This window comes from Callospermophilus lateralis, chromosome 11 (genome assembly GCF_048772815.1).
Source record: "Callospermophilus lateralis isolate mCalLat2 chromosome 11, mCalLat2.hap1, whole genome shotgun sequence".
Taxonomy (NCBI): Eukaryota; Metazoa; Chordata; class Mammalia; order Rodentia; family Sciuridae; genus Callospermophilus; species Callospermophilus lateralis.
This window is the reverse complement of record NC_135315.1, coordinates 74,064,178-74,072,916: the sequence shown is the minus strand read 5'-3', so window position 1 is coordinate 74,072,916 and position 8,739 is coordinate 74,064,178. Positions and strand designations below refer to the sequence as shown.

Below are 8,739 nucleotides of genomic sequence, written 5' to 3'. Positions count from 1 at the left end.
GAGTACATGTCCCCATTAAATATACCCATGTTAGTCTCCCAGGCCTTAGAAACCTTCATTCCATGGTGGTGTGCTGTGGGAGAGGCATGCACATTCAGAGTCAGTTTTGGCCTTCAGCAAACTTGTTTGTGCTACTTGCCATCTTGAAGGTTTGTTCCCATCATAAATTATACTGAGGAAGTTATTTTGTTTGTGGAGAAAAATTTGAATTTTTATTTAACTTGCCTCTTGGCTGACTGATGTCTCTTAACCAATGACGAATTTCTATTAATAATTTAAATGAATAATAAATGACAAAGCATATTTCATAAGATAAAATTATAAACAAGAAAAATAGAATGAGTCATTATGCCTTCATTAATATTGTCAAATGAGAAAGAAAATTAATGTATTTTAAATATTTGTCATTTAAAATTATTGTAATTTAAATATTATAGCAAATTGGGTAAATTTAAAACAAAGTTTCTTTATCTTAACACATATAATTGAAACTTCATTAACTTAAAGATTATATTTTTTCACACCTGAGCTCAATGAATCACAACTCATGAGGTGCAAAACTCAAAAATTACGCAGAAAATTTGTATATTAAAAACAAGATTAGGGCTGGGAATGTGGCTCAAGCGGTAGCGCATTTGCCTGGCATGTGTGTGGCACTGGGTTCGATCCTCAGAACCACATACAAAATAAAATATGTTGTGTTCGCTGAAAACTTTAAAAAATAAGTAAACGCGCCCGAGCGGCCTGCGGGCGGCCCTGCGCCCCGGCAGGCGGCGCTGAGGGGGCCCAGAGCGAGCGGCTGCGGCCGCGGCATGCAGGGCGGCCAGGACTAGCCCGCCGAGCCCAGGAGGCCCGCCGCGGAGGCGGGGGCGGGCGCGGCGGAGGCGGGGCTCGCGCCAGGCCCGTCCGCCCGCTGGGGGAGCCAGCGGCAGTGGCCAAGGAGGCGGCGCGGCTTACGGCCGCCCCTGAGTAGCGCCCGCGCTGAGGCCCACGGGACCGCGCCGCGACCGCCCCGGCCGGCCCGGAGGAGCGCCCGCCGCCGCGGCCGCGCGCAGAGCGAGGAAATGTGGGACATGTGGATTTGGAATATTAATTCATTTGAAAAACTGCTTTGGGGGTGTGAACGTGATTTCTGATGAAACCGGATTGGAATAATTTTGATGATCTTTGTATATATATATATATATATTTTAAAATTTTGCATTTGACTTAAAGTGCCATGAGAAAATTTGCATATTGCAAGGTGGTCCTAGCCACCTCCTTAATTTGGGTACTGTTGGATATGTTCTTGCTGCTTTACTTCAGTGAATGCAACAAATGTGATGAGAAAAAGGAAAGAGGACTTCCTGCTGGGGATGTTCTAGAGCCAGTACAAAAACCTCATGAAGGTCCTGGAGAAATGGGGAAACCAGTTGTCATTCCTAAAGAGGATCAAGAAAAGATGAAAGAGATGTTTAAAATCAATCAGTTCAATTTAATGGCAAGCGAGATGATTGCACTCAACAGATCTTTACCAGATGTTAGGTTAGAAGGGTGTAAAACAAAGGTGTATCCAGATAATCTTCCTACAACAAGTGTCGTGATTGTTTTCCATAATGAGGCTTGGAGCACACTTCTGCGAACTGTCCATAGTGTCATTAATCGCTCACCAAGACACATGATAGAAGAAATTGTTCTAGTAGATGATGCCAGTGAAAGAGACTTTTTGAAAAGACCTCTAGAGAGTTATGTGAAGAAACTCAAAGTGCCAGTTCATGTAATTCGAATGGAACAGCGTTCTGGATTGATCAGAGCTAGATTGAAAGGAGCTGCAGTGTCCAAAGGCCAGGTGATAACCTTCTTAGATGCTCATTGTGAGTGCACAGTGGAATGGCTGGAGCCTCTCTTAGCAAGGATCAAACATGACAGGAGAACAGTGGTATGTCCTATCATTGATGTGATCAGTGATGATACTTTTGAGTACATGGCAGGCTCTGATATGACTTATGGTGGATTCAACTGGAAGCTTAATTTTCGCTGGTATCCTGTTCCCCAGAGAGAAATGGACAGAAGGAAAGGTGATAGGACTCTTCCTGTCAGAACACCTACAATGGCAGGAGGCCTTTTTTCAATAGACAGAGATTACTTTCAGGAAATTGGAACATATGATGCTGGAATGGATATTTGGGGAGGAGAAAACTTAGAAATTTCCTTTAGGATTTGGCAGTGTGGAGGAACTTTGGAAATTGTCACTTGCTCACATGTTGGGCATGTGTTTCGGAAGGCTACCCCATACACATTTCCAGGAGGCACAGGGCAAATTATCAATAAAAATAACAGATGACTTGCAGAAGTATGGATGGATGAACTCAAGAATTTCTTCTATATAATTTCTCCAGGTGTTACAAAGGTAGATTAGGGGGATATATCATCAAGACTTTTGGTCTAAGACACAAAGTACAATGCAAACCTTTTTCTTGGTACCTAGAGAATATTTACCCTGATTCTCAAATTCCACGTCACTATTTTTCACTGGGAGAGATACGAAATGTGGAAACAAATCAGTGTCTAGATAGCATGGCTAGAAAAGAGAATAAAAAAGTTGGAATTTTTAATTGTCATGGTATGGGAGGCAATCAGGTTTTCTCTTATACTGCCAATAAAGAAATTAGAACAGATGACCTTTGCTTAGATGTTTCCAAACTTAATGGCCCAGTTACCATGCTCAAGTGCCATCACCTAAAAGGCAACCAGCTCTGGGAGTATGACCCAGTGAAATTAACCCTGCAGCATGTGAACAGTAATCAGTGCCTGGATAAAGCCACGGAAGAGAACAGCCAGGTGCCCAGCATTAGAGACTGCAGTGGAAGCCAGTCCCAGCAGTGGCTTCTTCGAAATGTCACCCTTCCAGAAATATTCTGAGACCAAATTTTTAAAAAAAGAAAAAAAATAAGGATTGACTGGGCTACCTCAGCATACGTTTCTGCCACATTCTTAAGTAGCAAAAAAGAAAAAGTGCTTTCCTCCTCTGCGGGATGTAAGATTATCAGCCATTAAAACTCAGACTCCTCTAGCTTTTCACTAGCTATGAACCAGCCTTCCTGTCCAAGGACGTGAAACTGCATAGTAGTGAGACTGTGCACACTGATGTTTACAAGATTGAAAGAGTCTTTCATCAAGAATCATGGAAAAGAATATTCAGACAGTGAAACAGTCAACAAAATGTGCTTTCTGGAGAGCTGCACCTTTTATGGTTTGCTTGCACATCAGTAATTTCTGCTGAGTGTGCTGTCAATGAAGAGATTACCAAGATTTTTTTCCTGATTAGAACTGGTAGCCAGTATATTAAACATTGACATAAAAGCAAATGAAAAAGAACTGAAACCAGATACAGAATCATGAAAACAACATTTTTACATTAAAAAAACTATATTAAACAGGGTTTAAACAAAATTAAAACAGAACTATGAGAAGTACAATTTGTTATAGTATAGTATCAAATTTCTATATAGATTTTATACATCAGTGGGGAAAAATAACTGATTCCAATGACGTTCATTTTATTTTCATCTGTGATAGTCATGGATGCTTTTATTTTCCTTGGGGTGCTGAAAATGAGCTGGGAGAAAAAGCTCTTTGAACATAGTTTTAATTTCTTTCTACAATATTTTTATTTGATTTGTGGGCTGTGGAATTGTGACTTTTAATTGCCTTCTAAAAAATGGAGAATTAACATGATGCCTGGTCTCAACTGAACAAGTTAGATATCTCAGTTGTTCTTGGGTCAACTGACTTACAGTCTCAGTCTTCTGTCTGTTTCTCTCCCTCCCTCCCTCCCTTTTCTCTCTCATATTCATTCTCTCTCTCTCTCTCTCTCTCTCTCTCTCTCTCTCTCTCTCTCCCTCTCTTTCTCTCTCTGTCACACACACACATACATACACACACACACACACACACACACACACACACACACACACATTCTTACCACATTTTCACCTTCCTAACTTGATTCAGCTGATTATGCTTAATACCCAAGATTCATACTACTGTACTACAGATTTGTTTTCACAGCAATAAATCTTCAGTTCTTTATGATTCCATTTAACAAAAGGCTTTCAAGGAGTGGTTTATAATTTGGGTATTTGGAGATAATATATTTGATGTTTTTTTTTTTTTTTGGAAAACCTTTTTCACTCCATACTCAGATGTGCTTCATTGTCAAGTGCATATTTAGATTAGAATCTTGAATTGTAATGTTGATCTGCTGCTTTTTTTTTAATAAAATTTGACCGAAAATGTTAAAAAAAAACTAAATATTAAAACTTTCTCTCTCTCTCTCTCTCTCTCTCTCTCTCTTAAAAAAAAAAGCTTAAAAACACATGGCTATTATAACACCTGGAAGATAATGTTGAAAAGATTCTTCAGAGAGTAAACAGAAGATGGGTCCAGAAGAATAAATTTTTCTAACATATTCTATAATCAGAATATGTAAGAGGGGAAATAAAACATGAAAAAAGAAAATTTCCTACTGCTGAGTGGATATATGAATCTTCAAAGAGTTTAGTCTTCCAGAAAGGAAAAAGTGGTCATGAGTAGAGGTGCCAAACCCACAGTTGTCTCTAAGTTACCAACAGTTTCCCTGTCTAAAGACAGGGGATAAGTTCTTTCAAGTTTTTTGAGATAAGGTTTCAAACTAAACTTCCAAGCAATTCAGCCTTTTTTTTTTTAACTAGGAGCTAAACATAAAGACCATGGTGTCTACACAGACTACATATCCTGTGATATTACTGTGTATGTGTATTAAACAATTTTATCTGTTGTTTTAACAATTTTTAAAAATGAAGGTATTCTGTAATGGAGTCCTTTGTAAATTACCTGATAAATATTGAATAAGAAAATGTTATCCACCTTAGCTAGAATATCAATGAGGACATGGTGAAAGACATTAAAATTAGCTAATCTAGTGAACTAGAAGTAAAAGTGTCCCAGAAATGAATGTAAATATGCTAGTTTACATTTAACTTCTGGATTCTTACCATGCATCCATTAAAATATAAGATTTGAAGAAAAATATTTTCTAATACAGTGTGAACTAGTCTACCCTTTGTCTTGGCTAAGGGAGGCCAGACCTCATAGACCATCTCCATTCCTCCTTGAGATATCCCTGTATGCTGTGTGGTCCTGCACTGGCTTCAGCCTTGTTCTTCAGTTCCTAGTGTTCTGTAGCACTTTTTGTTCTGACATTATTCTAATAGTGCTCGTCAGAACCTCATTCTATATTGTGAGCAACAAGTACAGGATGATCATTATTTTTTTTTATTGGTTGTTCAAACCATTACAAAGCTCTTGACATATCATATTTTATACATTAGATTCAAGTGGATTATGAACTCCCATTTTTAATTATTGAAGAAATACTAAGAGAAACTACTATTGAAAATAGACAAAGAGAGCTAACCATTTTCTTTAACTGTTTTAAGACTTAAATATAATTACTCAAAAACTTGTTCTTCATTGTTTTGTTTTTGGTGTCACAGTGGAAAGATGTGAGAGAGACACATGGACAGACAAAGGAGATGTAAAAAATTTTCTGAGGTTAAACCTTGCTGTGCACACCCATTTCTCAAGTCTTTGCTTGGAATTCTGCATTCTTTTCTCTAATATATTAAATCATTAAGATTTGGTAAATTAGAATGCTTATTAGTTTTGACTTTACATCAAAGTTGATTCTAGATATTTTCTTGCCAAAAATTTATTTATTTCATGGTCCACATATTTTTGAGCCTTTCTTAATATTATTATCATCTTTCTCTTATGCTTGCATTACTCAGAGAAAGAATTGTTGTACTCTTTCATATGTATTTCTTATTGTTAAAAACTTCAGAGTATTTATTCCGGTATCAAAAGTATTTTAATTTAATCTCATGGTAAAACAACTCTAAATACTCCTTTCTATGTTTTTACATTTTCAAATTGAGGTTTTCTTCAGAGCATATTTTACTGAGTATTTGTGTTTCACAATAAACAGACTCAAAAATTTCAGTCACTAAAAGCCATTTATTTACTGAGATATGTACAATTTGGATTTTTAATTTTTGTGCAGCTACAATAATATTTAATAATAATATTTATGATGCTTTCATGAACAAAAGTATATTAAAAAATAGATGTATTTCACTATTCCTTAATAAAAATGGACATGTACATTTATCATTATTTAAATGTTTATTTTCACCTCTGAGGATATTTTACCAATATTATTATAACATAAATCACATAAGATTTACTAATTTTTGTTTATTTTTTTTACCATATTTTGTTATTATGTTATTGTTATATACATATTGCTGGTTAATTCATTCTTAAAAGGAAAATGTTATGTAATAACCATAGCACTAGTACATTAATTTTAAAGAGCATTTTTAACTACTCTTTTAATACATATTTTCTTTTATCTTTCTAAAACCTTCTAGAATGTGTAAATTTATAAATATATACATTGTAGAACAAGAGATCCTATGGCAATAATATATCAAAGTGACAAAACCTGGTAAATTCAGTGTTAGAATTAAGAATGTTTCCCTGAATTACAGGTCAATGATGTCTCTAAAGCAGATAGTAAGCAAAACATTAAAATAACTAAATAACTGCAATTGTTTTTGGGATGCTCATATATGTCCTTAATTTTAATCAAATATATATAAGATTCATTTTATAATATCTAGTTGAAATTATTGCTTTGTGATCATTTTCTCTTCTTTGAGAAATGACCTCTAATAAAGATCCCCATTTGGCCTCAGGATGTGTGTACAGTAAGCAAAAAAAAAATCTCAAGAGTTCTCCCTATTATATTCATATTTTTCACATATCCTCAAAGCCTTTAACATTACTAGTCACTCACACACAGCAAGCAATATGAAAGTTCATGAAGTTTTGCAGTATAACATTGTTATTCTTCCAAGCTATTTCTAAGACTTCCTTGTGATTTATTGAAAATGTCAGGGAAAATAAATATGTCTTTTTAGACCCAGAACTTGAAATGACACTGGACTCAAGAGATCATGTTTATGAAGACAGGAGTTATGTGTTATGGTTTTTGTTTATCTGCAGAAGAGCTGTCAAGGTGAAAGGGGTTGTGTGAGAATGGCCATAGGCCTGAGTCTAAGCAACTCCTATAACACCAGATTCATGGGACCCCAGTAGATCTCCAGGAGCCAAATTCAATGCAATCACACAAGAATATTTATTGTAAGCTCAAGTCTGGACTCAAACCATTTCAGATGCAGGGGTCCCAAGGACTGAGTTCCAACCCTTAGTTCAGTGAGGATTAATAAGATTTTTGGGGATACTCTATGTATCACAACATCACACAGCCAATCATTTCACATAGTAGGAAAGTCAAACAACAACTCTTAACATTGATTAGCACATTCATTGGCAGGAACAAGTCAGGTAAGTGTGATTGGTTAGTTCAAGTGGTGGATACATTTGAACTGATTGGTTTAGGCCATGAGGGGTTGCAAGAGTGTATATGATAAACTTGCAGGGTTGTCTAATCATGTTATCAATCAACAAAACTACTGGGAAGGTTACCTGGCATTTCAGGTATTTTCCCTGTCTCACACTGATTGTGGTTGCTAAGGGGTTGCTATGGGTCCTAACCTAGTGTAACTAAGTCAGTGTCACCTGGCATGGAAGATCTCCCCAGTTATTTACAGACAAACAAATCAGCAGGGTGGATATGTGCCTAGGAGCACTCTGGGTTTTTCCAAGGACAAGGATAACTCCCCTCTTTGGACAGGCTTTGCTCTCAGGTAGAGGCTGGTTTCTCAAAAATGGAGTCATATCAGTTTGTCACTCCATTTAAAAAATTCCAGTTTGAAACCTGAGGTCATTATTAGATATCATTTATCAACAGACATATCCACAGAGTCCACTAATATGGCCTCAGACAAATTACTTCCCCTCACCCTGATAAACTGAGTAAAGCCTCTGGCAGGCTTTCCTCTCCTGATAAGAGTGAAAGGTGAGACTATGAGGATGGAGACCACCAGACCAGATGTTTCTGACCTCAGAGTAAATGATGTCATGGAGAAATCTGGTGGCACCTGATAAGAATTGCAAGGGGTGATCAAATACCCCAAAATATAGTATAAAAAATAGAGCTAATAAACAGGATTCAGCCAGCATAAACAAATATGTACTCAAGCTGGAGAGCCTGATGAGGACCTGTACTGAAATCCCATTATTTGCCATCATTCTCTGATTCTCTTTGTGACCCTTACTGCTAACAAACTCTACCATCTTATCTGGACCTTTGTGAGAGCTGCAACTTCTCCCTATGACCCTCTCCTCAACTGGTGGTCCACCCTAAACCAGAAAAAGCCTGTTTTGGTTTGGGACCTGATCACTGCTGTCTGAGAGAGTGTGCATTTGCAGGACATAAAGTCTAAGACTTGAGACTTTTGAACTTAGTATTCAGAAAAAAAATGTCACTAGCCTGTCATGATTAAATATGTTCTGCAATGCTCAGAATTAATCTAAAATTGTTTTCTGTGAATTAATTAATCTAGAATTGCTTATTGTTAATTGATTATCTCCATTGCAGTGCCTATCATTAAGGATTGTTGTTTTCTTCATTAAGTACCTATAGAGTAAAATTGTATTGAGTAATTTGAATGAATAAAGAATTGAAAGGGGCAGAAGCATGTGGACATTCTTTATTTCTCCCCTTGACTGCATATGTCACAAATTTGCCCC

At 36.8% G+C, this 8,739-nt stretch overlaps 1 pseudogene; it reads left to right on the top strand.

Moving 5' to 3' along the window:
• The first annotated feature begins 998 nt into the window (after positions 1-998).
• On the top strand, positions 999-2,977 carry LOC143409698 (polypeptide N-acetylgalactosaminyltransferase 1 pseudogene; annotated as a pseudogene).
• The last annotated feature ends 5,762 nt before the right edge of the window (positions 2,978-8,739 follow it).